Genomic DNA, 19,810 nt, shown 5'->3' with positions numbered 1-19,810 from the left:
TATATATATATATATATATATATACATATATAAACTTAAGTGTATGGATATAGTTTTGTTCAAGAATATGACAGTGGTTTTGTAAGACATTTAAGAGTTTTGAACAATAATTAACAATGACTTGATGTCATTTTAATAAACATTTCAAAAATAATGCATTTGATAACAAAGAATTTTAAGATAGAAAACCATTTCATACATCACATTTTGAAGCATGTGAAATCAGTTGAATGAAAACAAAGTTATAAATCACATGCGATTGATTTTATAGCATGCTATTTTCTACTTGTATTCCCCCCCACCCATTAAAGTATTTATAAACATTTGAAAACATTTAAAAGATTAATTTAGGGGTATGAACTCACCTGTAGTGAGTGGATTGGTTTGAAGTGTCGGATACGATGCTAGGTGACAAGTGAAGACTTGTACACACACAACGAGCCTAGTTATAATATAATATAATATATATATATATATATATATATATATATATATATATATATATAACTAATTAGGCACTTTATCTCTAGTAATATAAGTTAGGACACTCTAGAACATGGTAACACTTTGATTTAAGTGTTTAAAGATCACAAGGGTTGCATCCAAGTATTTGTAGGGTAAGGCTAGAGTGTTTAGGGTTTAAGGGTAAACTCCTTTGGAGTTTACGGTTTTAATGACCATTACCCATGGAGTTTACGGCAGTAAACTCAAGGGATTACGGTCGTAAACTCAAGGGTTTATGGTCGTAAACTCTACACTTTATGACCATATGTTGTTTTGAGGTTTTACAAGTCCTTTGAAGCATTTCTACTTGGTGGTTAGGCCTTTGGAAGGATCTAGGGCACCATTTCACTCCTAAATGGAGTTTATGGTCCCTTTACCATTTTCCTTTGTGTTTACTACCTTAAACTCATGAGTTTACTACCTTAAACTCATAAGTTTATGGTTTTTGGGGGTTTTCAAGTCCTTAGCTCAATCATGGCAATAGTCTAGGTTAGATTTAGATATAAGGAATAACTATGGGACTTTTATGCACCTTTTGCGGTGTTTATGGTTTTGGGAGATACCCAAAACATAAACACATAAAAATGTAAGGTTTTGGTGCTTTTTGTGTGATAAACTCATCAAGGAAGAATCTAGACAAGTCCCTAAGGCATTGTGAAGCATCTAGGCACCCTAAGGCACCACTTTGCAGTTTATTTGTTGTTCTTGGGACATTTCCTTGGTATTAATATGTATAGCAAGCTTTAAATGACTCATGGATTGAAGTACTTACTTTGTGGAAGCTTGTAATGAACTAAAAGTCCAAGAACACTAGTGTGTGTTCTTGGTGTTCTTGGTGTTTTAGAAAACTAGTCAAAACACATAAATGGATGGATTAAAGGATGTATAATCACTAGATGTTATGTTATATCGACTAATCAAGACGAGAAACACTTACGTTTTTGGGAAATCGGGTGAAAACCGGGATGATACTTGAGAGATTTTGGAGTTTACTCTTTTAGGGTGAAAATGAGAAATGAATAACTTTGGGGAGTAAACTCATGCTTAAGCATGAGTTTGCGGTTTTTGAAGTAAATTTTGGCCCAAACGTAAAAGTTTGGCGGGAATTCCTTAACTACTCGGTACTTGCGGTTTTCAATTTCAAGACTCGAGGCGGTGCATCCTTTCACCCGTTCGTTTAAAGATTAATTATTAAAATAGACAAACGAACTTTAAATTTGATAACAATAATTAAAAATGAACTTGCCTTATATATTGGAATGATTGACTTTAGGGTTTGATAGAATGAAAATATCGGGTTGTCACATCATCCCCCTGTTAAAGGGAATTTCGTCCCGAAATTAAAGTTTAAGCAATCAAGTTATTACAAATAACTATGTAAAAAGACGAAGATATTTCAGTTTCATCTGATCCTCTCGCTCCCAAGTGAATTCAGGTCCTCGCTTGGCGTTCCAGCTAACCTTCGGTATCGGGATACGGATTTGTTTCGTTTGCTTGAACTCTCGGTCCATGATCTCAACTAGTTCTTCCACGAACTTGAGGTTCTCGTCGATCTCAATCTTGTCGAGTGGGATTACAAGATTCTCGTCGGACAGACACTTTTTCAAGTTCGTTACGTGGAAGGTAGAATGCACGTTACTGAGTTCGCGCGGTAAGTTAGGTTTGTAAGCTATAGGGCTGATTCTTGCGAGAATCTCGAAAGGCCCAATGTACCTTGGATTTAGCTTTCCACGCTTGCCGAAGTGTATCAAGGCCTTCCAGGGTGAGACCTTCAATAGAACACGGTCACCCACCTGGAATTCTAATGGTTTCCTACGTTTATCAGTGTAGCTTTTCTGTCGGTCTCAGGAGGCTTTCAATCGTTCGCAGATCTGAATGATCTTCTCCGTTGTTTCCCGTATGATTTCCGAACTTGTGAGAGTTCTTTCATGAACTCGTCCTTTAGCTAACTGGGTATCACCCACCTCAGCCCAACACAGAGGGGATCTGCACTTTCGGTTATAGAGGGCCTCAAATGGAGCAGCCTTTATGCTTGTGTGATAACTGTTGTTGTAGGAAAATTCGACAATGGGTAAATGAGTATCCCATGCTTTACCAAATTCGATAAGACAGGCACGCAACATATCTTCCAAGGTTTGTATAGTTCTTTCACTTTGCCCGTCTGTCTGTGGATGGTAGGTTGTACTCATGTCCAACATAGTTCCTAGAGAATTTTGTAGCGTCTGCCAGAACCTAGAAGTGAATCTACTATCTCTATTTGAGATAATGGATATGAGAACACAGTGCAGTCGTACAATATCCCTAATGTAGGTTCTCATAAGTTTCTCTATTTTGTCGGTTTCTTTGATGGGTAGGAAGTGTTCAGACTTGGTCAATTTGTCGATGATGACCCATATGGTATCAAGTCCACCCATTGTCTTAGGCAACTTGGTTATGAAGTCCATAGTGATCTGCTCCCACTTCCATTCTGGTATCTCCGGTTGCTGTAGAAGACCGGAGGGTTTCTGGTATTCGACCTTTACCTTCGCGTAAGTAAGGCATTTACTTACGAAGGTAGCAATTTCTGCTTTCATGTTAGGCCACCAGTATACTCTTTTAAGATCCAAATACATCTTATCTGAACCAGGGTGGACAGAATAACGAGTGTTGTGTGCCTCGGTCATGATCAAGTCTCTGAAGCCACCGTGTTTCGGTGTCCAGATCCGATCCATGAGGTATAAGACTCCGCCACCCTTGACTTCTAAGTTCTTATACATTCCTCTCAGGGATTCACCTGCCACATTTTTAGGTTTCAAAGCGTCAAGCTGAGCCTCCTTAATTTGCGTGGACAAGTGTGAACAAGTTTCAAAGCGTCAAGCTGAGCCTCCTTAATTTGTGTGGACAACTATGAATGGATAGTTAGAGTCAATGATTTGACTCTACGACCAGAGTATTCCTTCCGACTTAGGGCGTCAGCTACTATGTTGGCTTTACCTGGATGATAACGAATTTCTCACTTGTAATCACTGAGTAGCTCGACCCACCGTCGTTGTCTCATATTGAGCTCCTTCTGGTCGAAAATGTGTTGAAGACTTTTGTGGTATGTAAAGATCGTGCTCTTTGTACCATACAGGTAGTGTCTCTAGATCTTCAGAGCAAACACAACTACTCCTAGTTCAAGATCGTGGGTGGTGTAGTTAACCTCATGTGTCTTCAGCTGTCTTGAGGCATAAGCAATGACTTTACCTCGCTGCATCAGAACACATCCGAGTCCTTGATTTGATGCATCACAATAGACAACAAAGTCTTCTATCCCTTCAGGGAGGGATAGTATTGGTGCGGTGCACAAGGCTCGCTTGAGCGTTTGGAATGCTTTCTCCTGTTTCTCTTCCTAGTCAAAGGCCATGCCTTTCTGGGTCAGTGTTGTAAGTGGTTTCGCTATGCGGGAGAAGTTCTGAATGAACCTGCGATAGTAGCCAGCAAGACCTAGAAATTGACGAATTTCTGTAGGTATCTTTGGTGCTGACCATTTCTCAATGGCCTTGATTTTGGAAGGGTCCATGCGTATTCCTTCTTCGCTAACCACGTGGCCCAAGAATTCGACTCGTCGGATCCAAAATTCGCACTTAGAGAACTTCGCATAGAGTTTCTCCACTCGCAATGTTTCTAAGACTCTACGGAGATGTTGACCATGTTCCTCCTTACTTCGAGAGTAGATAAGTATGTCATCAATGAAGATGATGACGAACTAATCCAACTAAGGACGATACACCTTATTCATCAGATCCATGAATACTGCGGGCGCGTTGGTTAATCCGAATGGCATCACTACAAATTCGTAGTGTCCATAATGAGTTCGGAAGGCTATCTTGGGAACATCTTCCTCTAGCACTCGTAGTTGGTGATATCCAGATCTTAGATCTATCTTCGAGAAGTAGTTGGTTACTTGAAGTTGATCAATTAAATCGTCAATGCGGGGCAAAGGATAACGATTTCTAATGGTAAGCTTGTTGAGTTTCCTGTAGTCGATGCACATGCGAAACGATCCATCTTTCTTCTTGACGAACAAGATCGGTGCTCCCCATGGTGAGAAGCTTGGCCTAATAAATCCCTTCTTGAAAAGTTTGTTGAGTTGATTGGAAAGTTCGTGCATCTCCGTCGGTGCCAGACGATAAGGAGATTTGGCTACGGGAGTAGCTCCTGGCACTAAGTTGATTCTGAACTCGACTTGGCGTTGTGGTGGTAATCCTGGGATTTCTTCTGGAAAGATGTCAGGAAAGTCGCGTACTTATAGGATGTTATGAATGTCTTTCATTTCCTGACTCGTAATGACGACGTGTGCGAGGAATGCATGATATTCCTTTCGTAAGCATTTCTGGGCTTGGATGCACGGAATGATGCGAAGACTCGTACTCGGTTTGTCGCTGTAGATAATTATGGTTTCGTTGTTAGGAGGGTTAAGACGAACTGCTTTCTCAAAGCACATGATATCGGCGTGAAGAAGACTCAACCAATCCATGCCGATGATAACGTCGAATCATTTAATTGGAACCTGCATGAGGTCTATCCTGAAAGTATGGCCATCTAAAGTTAGAGTACAATCTACGTATAAGCAGTTAGTACTTTACGTTTTCCCATTTTCCATCTCTACAATTAATGATTTATCTAAGGCACCGGGTTTTTGTTTAAGTAGGTGTGCAAATTTATGGCTTACAAAACTCTTCTCTGCTCCACTATCGAAAAGTATGCAAGCATATGAGTTATCGAGGAGAAATGTACCAGTAACTATCGTAGGATCGACTACTGCTTCCTTGTGGCCCTGGCCATAACTCTTCCTACTCCGCCAGCCATCCCCGCCTTTGGGCAGTTCCTCTTGTAGTGGCCCACCTCGCGACAACCGTAGCAAGCTTGGCCCACACCGGCATTAGGAACTTGGGTGGTCGACGCTGCTAGAACCTTGCAGAAATGGGATGTATGCCCCTTCCTGTTACAGTTAGAGCACTGCATGTCCTTGCAAGGTCCGTGGTGGTGGAAGTTGTATTTGTTGCACTTCGGAAGAGTTCCGGTATAAGTTCTGGTTGGTAAGGGGTTCGTAGGGACAACGGGAGTTACCGTGGCAGCATTGATTGCCACAAGTTGTTGTCTCTTGGAGGATTCTTGCGAAGCCCCTCTTTTCCTCTTTTTTTACCCCTTCTTACTGTTGTTGTCCTTTTGTGGCTGGGGGTAGGGATGGTTGGGTTTCGATGTTTCCCGTGGTCTATGAGAGACTTCGCCAGCTCCTTGGCACTGTCAAAAGTGACAGGCTTGGAAGCTAACACACTTGACTGGATCTGGGGCAACAGTCCCCATATGTACCTCTCTATTCTTTTGCTCTCCAGAGAAACAATGTCAGGGCATAGGATTTCCAGATCACAGAACCTATTTGTGTAGGTTAATATGTCAGATCCAACCATTTGTAGACCCCAGAGTTCCTGCTCGAGTTTTTGTATTTCCCCTCGAGGACAGTACTCTCTCATCAGCATGGCTTTTAAGTTTTCCCAGCTGATGGAATTTTCCACCACTATAGTCAGAGACTTAACATGGCCATTCCACCATGTTAGTGCACTGTCAGAGAAGGTACAAGTAGCAAACTTGACCTTGTTTCCCTCCGGGCAGGCGCATATTTCAAAGACTGCTTTCGTCTTTTCAATCCACTACCTTAAAACCATAACCCCACCAGTTCCATTGATGTTTTGGGGTTTGGAATTCATGAAGTCCTTGTAGGTGCATTCCCGAGGATGCCCATGGCTCTCGCCGTGGTTGGAGGGATGTGCACCTGTTCCTGATCCACTAAGGGCAGGTGTACTGATGGCTGATATAGCAGCTGCTACGGCTGCTGTGAAGGTTGCCTGGAACATAATGGCATCAAAAGGAGGAGGTGGTTGAGGAGGTTGAGGTGGTGGAGGAGGTGGTGGTATCAGTGCTTCGTTATTTGGGTTACGCCTGGGATTCCTGCGTGGTGGCATCTTTTAACTATGCCTTTAAAAAAATGACAACATTGATAAGAATAATCGAATAATGAGAGTGACTTATGGACTAACCCTCCATAGTCCAACAACACAATGAATAATATGATTTAATGAAGATGATAGCATTTGGATAATAATTTCCATATGATTAGATATCTGTCACTAATATTGGAATTACGGATGTAACAAGTTCAGGAAAAATGGCCTGGAAGTAGGCCTTACATCAACCAAGATAGGAAAATTTTTATAGAACTATGACTAGATCTAGACCTAACAGGTCTAAGATTTAAAAAGATAGGAAATTAGACCAAAGTTTTTACATAAACAAGGTTATATCCAAAATATGAGTCGATGAGATTCTATCGGCGACGAGAACTGCTAGCATGAGTTCTTGATCCCGACAGTAGGTGTTCCATGTCCCTTATACGCCTATTAGCTCTTGATTGCTGAGCACGAAGTTCCCTGACCTCAGCTTGGGTTTCAGCAAGTTCTCTCTGCAAAGCTGCATTTCGGACTAGAGTCCTTTCCTGAGAAAATTCTAGTTGGCGAATGCGGACAGTGTTTACGCTAGAGTTGGCATCAATCTCCAAGACTCGATTGATAGTTAATTGACCTAATATCGTGTTCCGAGAAATCTACGAATCATGATGGGTAGGACACTGCGAGCAGAGCCTCCCTCAGTGAGGTTGTAGAAGTTTCTATCTCCATTGTAGGGGATAGGTTGACCCTGTTCCTGACTCCATGTATTCAAGTTTGTGGCCTACAGGGGTGTGGGTCCTTGAAATGCATGACGGGGGTTCAGGTTTGGGTTTTGAGCAGCTGGAGCTAGGTTGTTGACTTTAGGCTCCGAGTCAGAACTATCAGAAAAGCCCTCAGCATGGTGATCATCCAAAGGGATTGGGTGATCATCTTCTGGTTCTTCTTCTAGTCATCCAGTGTTGCCTTGGTTTGGGAAGTATGGGTCGCTGTGATGATATCCCGCCATAATATGTACACGAGAAAAGGGATATAAGAAATGACTAACTAGACGAACTAACTAAGATAATTACAGTAAGACCAAATACTCCTATGGTATTTCTTTGTGGTTGTGTTGGTAAGTTTCACATCACAACTATTATTAGGCATATGTTAATCACTCCTTGGAACATCATAGTTGATCAGGCTATGCCACTCCCAAGACTAATCATATATCCCCAGGCTCACTTGTGATATTCAACAATCGTAATACTTTTGTTCTTGTCGTTGTGACACCGATTTTAGTATGAATGCAGGCACATATACTTACTTAAATATTTTATTATTTAAAAGTATGAACTCTTAGTCAGAGTGTTTTAATCCTAATTTATTTATAGTTAGTATATCTTTTATGGGTTGATATACTATATTCACAATAAACCTGGCTCTGATACCAATCTGTCACACCCCAAAACCAAGAACGGCGAAAACGTTCATGGGTGGAGGATGTCATATAAGGTATCACAACAATGCAAAGTAGTAAACAAGCAACAACATCATCCATTGCATTAAAAGTAAATATTTAACACATGTGTGTTCTTTAAAAGTAATAAGACACCAAAATATGAAATCAAAATAAAAGACGAGTCTTGTCTGTGCTCTGTCTTCTCAAAACCTGGCCATCGTACCTGTCTACGTGTGACCTGAGAATACAAGTTATTTTGAAAGCAAGTATCAGCATAAAGCTGGTGAATTCATAAGTATTTAAGTGTCATTGTCTTATTTTGGAAAGCTGTTATGAATGCCATGTAAATCTTTGAATGAAACAATTGATATAAGTATGAAAAACCCTAGAAAATCCCATATTTCCTATCAGTATAAGAGAAGTCTTCTACCAAGACCCGAATGTTTTGCTATAACAAAGATGGTTTTCCTTTTTTATGACTACTATTAAAAATATATAGTCTACCTCCTCGTTTATGTGAATGTAACACAAAATAAAAGTAATAGGGAAAATATAACCATAAAAGTATTATCCTTTTGCATTAGGATAACGCGACATCGCGACTGCCGAAATGTATAACCTTGAACATCCGTAGATTGTTCATTTTCCTCTGTAGGTAGCAACAGGTTTAAGGAATGGTTAGTCCCGTAAAGGTACTCCTAACATAAGTATTAACCGTAGGCATCCGTAGATTTTCATTACCTCTGTTCCTAACACGTGGGTTCCGGAATGGTTAGTCCTCTCAAGTTATAATTTTGAACTAGGATAGGCAGAAAAATTTACACATAATGTACTAGTAACTCATCATAGTGAATCTAGGTACAAGTATCCATGTAAGTGTATACAAATAAATGCATATATGTAAATGTATTCATGTAAGCGTATCGATGTAGACGTATTGATGTAACATGTAATGTATAGTATATACTTATGAATGAACTTACTCTAGTGTAATTCCTTGTAATAAGAATAATGTTTTGTATCTCCAACTATCCCTATAATACTTAACTGGAAGGTAATTGATTGTCCAAGCAGGTTTATACACCCTTGTTACACAAGAGTGTGGGAAACTGAATGAAGGATGAAAGATGTCATATCAATATATATATATATATATATATATATATATATATATATATATATATATATATATATATATATATATATAAACATAAGTGTATAGATATAGTTTTGTTCAAGAAGATGAAAATGGTTTTGTATGACATTTAAGAGTTTTGAACAATAATTAACAATGACTTGATGTAATTTTAATAAACATTTCAAAAGTAATACATTTGATAACAAAGTATTTTTAAGATAGAAAACCATTTCATACATCACATTTTGAAGCATGTTAAATCAGTTGGATGAAAACACAGTTATAAATCACATACGATTGATTTTATAGCATGCTATTTTCTACTTGTACTCCCCCCACGCATTAAAGTGTTTATAAGCATTTGAAAACATTTAAAAGGTTAATTTAGGGGTATGAACTCACCTGTAGTGAGTGGATTGGTTAGAAGTGTCAGATACGATGCCAGGTGACAAGTGGAGACTTGTACACACACAACGAGCCTACTTATCATATACTCAGTATATATAACTAATTACGCATTTTATCTCTAGTAATATAATTTAGGACGCTCTAGAACATGGTAACACTTTGATTTATGTGTTTAAAGATCACAAAGGTTGCATCCAAGTGTTTGTAGGGTAAGGCTAGAGTGTTTGGGGTTTAAGGGTAAACTCCTTAGGCGTTTAGAGTTTTCATGACCATTACCCATGGAGTTTACGGCGGTAAACTCAAGGGTTTATGGTTATAAACTCTACACTTTATGACCATATGTTGTTTTGAGGTTTTACAAGTCCTTTGAAGCATTTCTACTTGGTGGTTAGGCCTTTGGAAGGATCTAGGGCACCATTTCACTCCTAAATGGAGTTTACGATCCCTTTAACATTTTCCTTTGAGTTTACTACCTTAAACTCATGAGTTTACTACCTTAAACTCATAAGTTTATGGTATTTGGGTGTTTTCAAGTCCTTAGCTCAATCATGGCAATAGTCTAGGTTAGATTTAGACATAAAGAATAACTATGGGACTTTTATGCACCTTTCGGGGTGTCTACGGTTTTGGGAGATCCCCAAACTGTAATGACACAAAAATGTAAGGTTTTGATGCTTTTTGTGTGATAAACTCATCAACGATTAATCTAGACAAGTCCCTAAGTCATTGTGAAGCATCTAGGCACCCTAAGGCTCCACTTTGCACTTTATTTGGTGTTTATGGTTTTGGGAGCCTCCCAAAACCATGAACACCTTGTTGTTGGTGTTCTTGGGACATTTCCTTGGTATTAATATGTATAGCTAGCTATAAATGACTCATGTATTGAAGTACTTACTTTGTGGAAGCTTGTAATGAACTAAAAGTCCAAGAACACTAGTGTGTGTTCTTGGTGTTTTGGAAAACTAGTCAAAACACATATATGGATGGATTAAAGGATGTATATGTTGGATAAGGTGTCTAAGTCCATAACTATTTCTGGTATGTACTTGACCCGACCCGGCATGGTCCATTTGGGTTGTATGGCACCATGCAATTGGATAGACTAAATGAGAGAAATAACACTTGGAGATTATTAATATATTATAAGTTCTAATATATTAATAATACTATTTGATTAGTTTGATCAAGAATTAATTTAGAATTAATTAAGAGATCAAAAGATAACTAATTAAATATATGGGTTGAATATGTAAATCATCCATATCTTGTATAGTGGGCTAAGAGGCTCCTTGGACTATCAAGTTGGGTTCCACCCATAGGATGCTCCATGGGAGTTACAAACCCATGGGTCATGGAAATGAAGAGTCATGACACATTAGGGTTTACATGGTGTAACCCTAGATGTGTCAACACTATATAAGAAACATATTCTCCACCAAAATCGGCTACACTAAGGAAACAAGAGGGCTTGGCCGATTTCAAGAAGTGTGTGTTCTCTCATAAGTTCTTCCAAGAGCATTTGGTGTTGTGTGAAGCATTTGAGGCATCACACTTGGGGTGCTAGGCTCACAAGGTTTCAAGGAACACAAACAACAACAAGGTAAGTTATTCTATCTATTATTCAAGTTAAGATTGTTCCCCATGTATGCTAGATATGAATATAACCTTGGAATTCAACTTTGCATGATAATTAGACAAACATAGATCCAAGGTTATTAGGGTTGCATGTACACTTAGGAAGTGTTAGAGTGATCAAATCCCATCAGTGGTATCAGAGCCTAGGCTTGTTTGCTTTTTATTTGTGCTTAAAAGTTGAAAAAAGTCGAAAATCTTGTTGTCTACGAGTGGACTCGTCGAGTCTATAGGGGGGACTCGTCGAGTTCACGTGTATCTTCAACCAACTCAGCGAGTAAGTTCATGCACTCGGCGAGTAGGGTCGACGGATTGCAGAATTTCGATTTTAGTTGCTGGAAATGGACTAGAAACATTACCCTAAACTGTTTTGGTACTTGAAAACTTGTTTTGATGGTGTAATGTTCTTTCTAATTCATTTACAACAACTAGTTATCAAAATTACAAGTTTTAAGTGTAATTTTGATTTATGAATGTGTTCATATTCATGTTCTTGTTCTTATGATGTTTTAGATGATCATAGGAATTATTTGTAACCTATGTGGTAGATTAATTCTTGATCATAATGTGTTTTAATGGAGTCCATAACTTGTCCTCAAGTTATGGAAAACCAAGAGTCACACTTGAATTAAAACCATTAAAAGAACACAAGAGTTAGAAAATGAAGAGTCTTCATTTTATTACTCTATTAAACTCATAAGTTACAAGAAATGAAAAGTTTTGAAAGTTACAAAACTTGCCCTCGTGTTTTGGAACAAGTAAAGTTAAGTTAAAACTTTAGTTCCAACCCCTAGAATTTTAAAAGTTAAAATTCAACCCTTATACTTATATTATGATGATTTAATAATTATATATATATATATATATATATGTATAAGAATAAAGTCGTCTTACCGCTAGTACGCCTCATTCACGAAGCCGGTCTATAAGGTGGGTATAAGGTTGTTGCCTATAAAATGGTGACTTAATGGGTGTCTACTCTCACCCACCGCTTGCTTGACTGGTGGAGGGTCGTTAGCCGAACGGGTAAGACAAGGACTTATAAATTCTCATTCAAAGTATGATGAATATTATAAAGTAACTAAATGTTTTATTAAATTACCAATCTTAGTTATTTTAGGAAAATGTGAATAAGGTGCTAATCCATGAAATTACACTTTACACTTTGTCTAAGTCGTTGGTGGAGCGTGTGTGGTTAACCGGCACACTAACTTGGACTTAACAAGGTAGGTAAAGGGTGACTTAAGGTTTATTATAGTATCGGTGGAGCGTGTGTGGTTTACTGGCACATCGATTAAGTGATAAACTTTAAGGGTACCAAGTGATTTGCATGGTTACTTCACACCTCGTTTTGTGATCCTCGGTATCCCAGTCACAAAACTTGGAGGGCACTCTCGAGATTGAAACATGCCTTTGAAAAGTTCATTGAATCTCAAAGAATCTAGGAATTTCTAAGAACCAATAAAAACCTAATATCTAATATTTCGTTTTCATGGTGGAAATTGGTGAATCATCATTCACCTACCTTTCAAATATGGTATAGCTTAGATTATGGCATACCTCTTCTAAGTTATATTATATTGTGATTGGATCCTAGCCTTAATATTACATTTGGGTGTTTTATTAAGGACTCTCTTATATCTATACTAAACTTGTTCTCTTCTTTCAGATGTCTTCAAATAATGTTGCTTCTGGCTCGAATCCTAATGGCTCCTTTACTCTTATGGCTCGAATCCAACTTCAATGAATGGATCAGAAACATCAGGATGATTACCCGCTACGAGGACAAAGAATATGTCCTTGACAAGGAGCTTAAGGAAATAGATGAGACCACTGCAACTCCCCAGGAGATCGCTGAATTTCATACTCATGAAAGAGATGCTACCAAAGTGGCTTGCATCATGATGGCCACAATGACAGCTGAACTCCAAAAGTCTTATGAAGACGTCTACCCTTATGAAATGCACCAAGATTTGATGGAAAGATACCATCAAAGTGCACGACAAGAAAGGTATGAAATCATTTGCTCCATGATAACAACCATGATGAAGGACGGGGAATCCGTCACGAGCCACATGCAGAGAATGCAAAGGTATGTGGATCGATTGCTGAAGCTTAATGTGAACTTCCCTGAGGAGCTTGCAATAGATATCATTTTGCACTCCTTACCATCGTGCTATGATCAATTCCGCATGACATATCACATGAATAAGGAAGAGGTCACTCTCAGCAAACTTTAGGGACTTCTCAAGACTGCAAAATCAGGTCTTAAGGGGAAGTCGGTTGCTATCACTCCTACTCCAAACTCAACTCCGGTTTTGGCAATCGGGAAAAGTCGAGGGAGGAAGAGAAAGAGATCTTCGAAGGGTACCAAGGCTCGGACCCTTGATGGCTCTTCTTCAAGTGGAACCAAGAAAGGTTTCATTACTCCTTCTTCTGACCCAAAAGAGGCTGAATGCTTCTATTGCCATGAAAAAGCTCATTGGAAGCGGAACTACCCAAAATACCAGCAAGATGTGAAGGATGGGAAAGTTAAACCCAACCATGCAGGTATTTACACTATCATTTCTAATAACTCACCCCATTCGAAATCTTGGGTCCTTGATACCGGTTGTGGTATTCACATTTGTTGTGACTTGTAGGGACTAGGAAGAAGTGAGAATGTGGAGCAAGGAAGAATAAACTTAATCATGGGGAATAGGAAAGTTACACCTGTCACCAAGATTGGAGTTTATACTTTATCGCTAAGTAGTGGGTTAAATTTAGATTTGAATAAGTGTTGTTATTCGCCAGAAATGGCAAGAAATATTATTTCCTTTCATGCATTGTACAAACAAGGTTTCACCTTTTCATTTGATAATGAAGTTGGTTCGATAAATGTTTTCTTTAATAATGTTCTTTATTTTAAAGCATTACCTTGTGATGATGTGTATGAAGCTGTATCTGTTGTAGATAACTCAGGAAATAATGTTTTGTGTATTGATTCTCCTAATAATAATAACTTGGATAAAGCATCATTATGGCATTGTCGTCTTGGACATATAAGCAAGAAACGCATAGGCCAACTCCAAAAGGATGGAGTCTTGGAATCGTTTGGCCTAAAGTCAGATGATAGTTGCGAATCATGCTTACTTGGAAAAATGACAAAGTCACCCTTCACAGGCTCGTGTGAAAGAGGTGAACGTTTGTTGGACCTTATACACACGGATGTGTGTGGACCATTCAAACATGCCACAAGGGATGCTAATCGTTATTATTTGACTTTTACTGATGATTACAGTAGATATGGATATGTCTACTTAATCAAGCATAAGTCAGAGACTTTCGAGAAGTTTAAGGAATTTAAACAGGAAGTCGAGAATCAATTGGGCAGGAACATTAAGATGCTTTGATCCGATCGAGGTGGTGAGTATCTTAGTTCAGAGTTCCTCGACTATCTAAGGGAATGTGGGATTGTCTCACAATTGACACCTCCCAGGACACCGCAGTTGAATGGTGTGGCTGAGAGGCGTAATCGAACCTTGTTGGACATGGTTCGTTCCATGATGAGTCGAGCTTCGCTACCAATCTCATTTTGGGGGTATGCCTTAGAGACTGCCGCCCATATCCTTAATCTAGTCCCTACAAAGAAAGTTGCCAAAACTCCTCACGAGATGTGGACTGGTAAAGTACCTAAACTAGACCACATCAAGATTTGGGGTTGCGAGGCTTTTATGAGACGCGAGACTCATGATAAGCTCGAACCTCGAAGCGAGAGGTGTATTTTCATCGGCTACCCACAACAATCCTTTGGTTACCTCTTCTACAGACCTAGTGACAATGTGGTCTTTGTAGCAAGAAGAGGAGTCTTTTGAGAAAGAGAGTTTATAAGCCAAGGAGATAGTGGGAGGCAAATTGATCTTGAGGAAATTCAAGAGTCAAGTGGTGATGGAACTTCAAACTCTAGCCCTCAACTTGAGGAGGAAACTCCTGTTGAGACAATTGACAATTCTATACCTCTGAGGCGTTCCACGAGAGTTAGGAGTGCACCTGAGCATTACTATGGATTCCATATTACTGCAGAAGGTGAGACACTTATTAGTGATGGGACACTAGTAAGTCAAGATGACCCTAACAGCTACGAGGAAGCCATGGCAGGCCCCGAGTCTGCTAAATGGAAAGAGGCTATGGATAGCGAGATACAATCCATGTATGACAATCAAGTTTGGAACTTGGTTGAGAATGTACCAGGTCGTAAGACTGTAGGGTGCAAATGGGTCTTCAAGAAGAAGACCGACATGGATGGTAAAGTACACACTTATAAGGCTAGACTGGTTGCAAAGGGCTTCTCTCAAATTCCTGGAGTGGATTATGATGAGACCTTTTCTCCGGTAGCCAAGATTAAGTCTATTCGGGTTCTGTTAGCCATAGCTGCATTTCATGACTATGAAATATGGCAGATGGATGTCAAAACTGCTTTCCTTAATGGAAAGTTGGCTGAAGATGTTTACATGAGTCAGCCAGAGGGTTTTGTCAGCAACGAGTACCCCAACAGAGTGTGTAAGCTTGAGAAATCCATCTATGGATTAAAGCAAGCACCTCGCAGATGGAATCTTTGCTTTGATGAAAAGGTCAAGGAATTTGGCTTTTCTAGGAGTGAAGATGAATCTTGTATGTATGTCAAGGCTAGTGGGAGTATAGTTAGCTTTTTGGTATTGTATGTGGATGACATACTACTCATAGGAAACGACATTCCAACCCTGCAGGAAGTAAAGTCTTGGCTTGGGAAGTGTTTCGCTATGAAGGACCTTGGTGAAGCTGCCTATATTTTAGGGATAAGGATCTTGAGAGATCGGAGTAAAAGACTAATTGGACTTAGTTAGAGTACCTACTTGGATAAGATGCTGAAGAGATTCAGCATGCAAGACTCCAAGAAAGGAGAGTTGCCCATCCAGAGTAACGCCAAATTGAGTAAGACACAAAGCCCTAGCACTGAGGCTGAGATAGCACAAATGAGTCGAATACCTTATGCTTCGGCTGTAGGATCGATCATGTATGCTATGACGTGTACTCGACCTAATGTAGCTTTTGCCCTGAGCATGGTTAGCAGGTTTCAGGGGAACCCTGGAAAGGCACACTGGACTGCGGTAAAGAATATTCTCAAGTACCTACGAAGGACTAAGGACTGGGTCCTTACCCTCGGTGGGAGTGATGACTTGAGAGTTGTAGGGTATAGTGATGCTAGCTTCCAGACTGATAGGGATAATTTCCGCTCTCAGTCGAGCTGGGTCTTTACCCTAAATGGAGGAGAAATTTCTTGGAAGAGTTCCAAGCAAGAGACAGTGGCATATTCTACTTGTGAATCAGAGTATATTGCAGCTAGCGAGGCGGCAAAGGAGGCGTTATGGCTGAGGAACTTCATTGGAGACCTTGGAGTTGTACCAGCTATTAAAGAGCCAATGGAAATTTTCTGTGATAGTGAAAGTACTGTTGCCTTAGCCAAGGAACCAAGGGATCACGAGAGATCCAGACACATCGACAGAAAATACCATTTCATCATACATCGGATCGAAGAAGGACTCCTCGTGGCAAAGAGGGTATCATCAGATGAGAATCCGGCAGATCCCCTCACGAAGGGACTGACTCGGGTTAAGCATCTCCAGCATGCTCGGAGCATAGGGATGAAGGATGATATTAGATTTAGTAGTTAGATAACCTCAAAATTTGTAAAGTGTAATTGACATCTAATGATGAATAAAAGTGTTTTATTTATGAGTAAAGTGTTGCTATCTCTTGTCGATCGTTTACTATATTTCTTTTTCATGTTTTGACTTCCAGAATAATTTTTGTTTGGTATAACATATTATTCAAACCTCCACAGTCGGTCATATGTCGGAAGTAGGTATGAATCAAGACTGTCATGTTTGGTTGTAGAGGTCTTGGATAAGGCTACAGCAATCATGAGTGCTCATAATTTCTGAGCATTTGACTCAACCCACGCTCACTGGAATCACTTCATGGAATTCTATCTCGAGTGATCGTGAGATGGTAATATCGTATAAGTATTCAAATCTAGAGATATGATTTGTTACTTACAAGTTGGTTATGCATTGATTGTACGAAAAACGCATTGGTAACTCGATGTTATAAATCGTGCTCTTGTGTGTAATTCAATGAGTGGTAGAACAAACATATGAGTCGAAGTTTATCTGTTCCTTCTTGGATTAGAAGCTGATATCTGGGCCCCTCGATGATTTTGTTTTGACCTATGTACCGGGACCGGTCAGAACTAAGTTGATGTGTTCAATGAAGTTCTTTGTCAAACAAATCGGAAATCGGGAAACAAACTGTTGGACAATAAGTAAGACATTGTTTCGTGTATTTGTCCGACTGATATCAAAGAACAGAGGATTATATGATCACTTATCTTAAATGGCGTACCATCATCTTCTCAGTTCCGAGAAACCTTGAAAAGAGCTACGATTGCCGATCGGTTCCTGAAGTCATACTTGCAGTAATAGTTATTAGACTTATCCAAGTGGGAGACTGTTGGATAAGGTGTCTAAGTCCATAATTATTTCTGGTATGTACTTGACCCGACCCGATATGGTCCATTTGGGTTGCATGGCACCATGCAATTGGATAGACTAAATGAGAGAAATAGCACTTGGAGATTATTAATATATTATAAGTTCTAATATATTAATAATACTATTTGATTAGTTTTTTTCAAGAATTAATTTAGAATTAATTAAGTGATCAAAAGATAACTAATTAAATATATGGGTTGATTATGTAAATCATCCATATCTTGTATAGTGGGCTAAGAGGCTCCATGGACTATCAAGTTGGGTTCCACCCATAGGATGCTCCATGGATGCTCCATGGGAGTTACAAACCCATGGGTCATGGAAATGAAGAGTCATGACACATTAGGGTTTACATGGTGTAACCCTAGATGTGTCAACACTATATAAGAAACACATTCTCCACCAAAATCGGCTACACTAAGGAAACAAGAGGGCTTGGCCGATTTCAAGAAGTGTGTGTTCTCTCATAAGTTCTTCCAAGAGCATTTGGTGTTGTGTGAAGCATTTGAGGCATCACACTTGGGGTGCTAGGCTCACAAGGTTTCAAGGAACACAAACAACAACAAGGTAAGTTATTCTATATATTATTCAAGTTAAGATTGTTCCCCATGTATGCTAGATAGGAATATAACCTTGGAATTCAACTTTACATGATAATTAGACAAACATAGATCCAAGGTTATTAGGGTTTCATGTACACTTAGGAAGTGTTAGAGTGCTCAAATCCCATCAGTATAATCACTAGATGTTATCTTATATCAACTAATCAAGTCGAGAAACACTTACGTTTTTGGGAAATCGGGTGAAAACCGGGATGATACTTGAGAGACTTTGGAGTTTACTCTTTTAGGGTGAAAATGAGAAATGAATAACTTTGGGGAGTAAACTCATGATTAAGCATGAGTTTGCGGTTTTTGAAGTAAATTTCAGCCCAAACATAAAAGTTTGGCCGGGAATTTTAAGACTCGAGGCGGCACATCCTTTCACCCGTTCGTTTAAAGATTAATTATTAAAATAAACAAATGAACTTTAAATTTCCTAATAATAATTAAAAATGAACTTGACTTATATATTGGAATAATTGACTTTAGGGTTTGACCGAATGAAAATATCGGGTTGTCACATCGGTCCCAGTATAGATCTATACACAACTATCACGCTCTCCCTACATGAGACTCTGGTTATATTTAACAAGACTTTCGTAAGGTACCGTGAAGATGAAACTCACAAAATTTGATCAACAAGTTTACGTGTTTTTGTGCTAAAAAAGTTTGTATAAATGATCATCCCCTAAGACTGGGATAACTATGAAAAAAGACGTGAAATCTTTAGATATGCATTTGATAATATTTTACCCTTTGCTCAACGGGATACAAATGGGGTAAAGTTTCGTAAACTATATTTGTATATTTTTGATGCAGAAGACAAGTTTTTTTTAAACAAAACATATATATGAAAATGGTTATATATATGTATAAATTTTAAAAGATGATTTGGTATGTTTCGTAATTCTTGTTCATATTCTTACGTTTTTATTAGAAACTTTGCATGAAATAATACATAAGTTTGATAGTAAAGACCTTTTTGTACTTATGACTTTTGTAAAAATTGTAATTAAACATATTTTAAATTATCGTGTTTTAACTTCCTTAATGTATAAACATTGCTCAAAAATGTTAGAAGGTGCTAATAAATCTATAAACCACTTTTGACAGTTTTACCCTTTACTGTCCCTGTTTTTAGAAAACTTATAGAAAAATCATCATAAGTCAAAAACTAAATCCATCACCTCTGAGAGTTTGTAAAAATGAGCCTACTTTGTTAATAATTTTTATTATGATTTTTAGTGGTCTCGAACTAGTGTGAAATTGAACATATTCACAGACTAGTCCGAAATCACTTTTGAAATGACAGACAGTTTTATAAAAATCGCCATAAATTGTAGCAAAATCGTATGAACGCGTTCGAGTAGTCCTTAGAAAGGTATAAACCTTAACTATTTCATATTGTACAGGTTTGAAAAATATTAAGTTTATGATGGTCAAAACAGTTCGTGAACAGGACTCAACTTTTCTGTAGAAACCTATCTTTTAAATTTACGTTATGTTTAATGTTCTAATTTGTATTCCCCTCCCCCCCCCCCTCCCCTTAA

The sequence above is a fragment of the Lactuca saligna genome, chromosome 9 (genome assembly GCF_052625555.1).
Source record: "Lactuca saligna cultivar CGN05327 chromosome 9, ASM5262555v1, whole genome shotgun sequence".
NCBI lineage: Eukaryota > Viridiplantae > Streptophyta > Magnoliopsida > Asterales > Asteraceae > Lactuca > Lactuca saligna.
Note: the sequence above shows the minus strand (reverse complement) of the source record.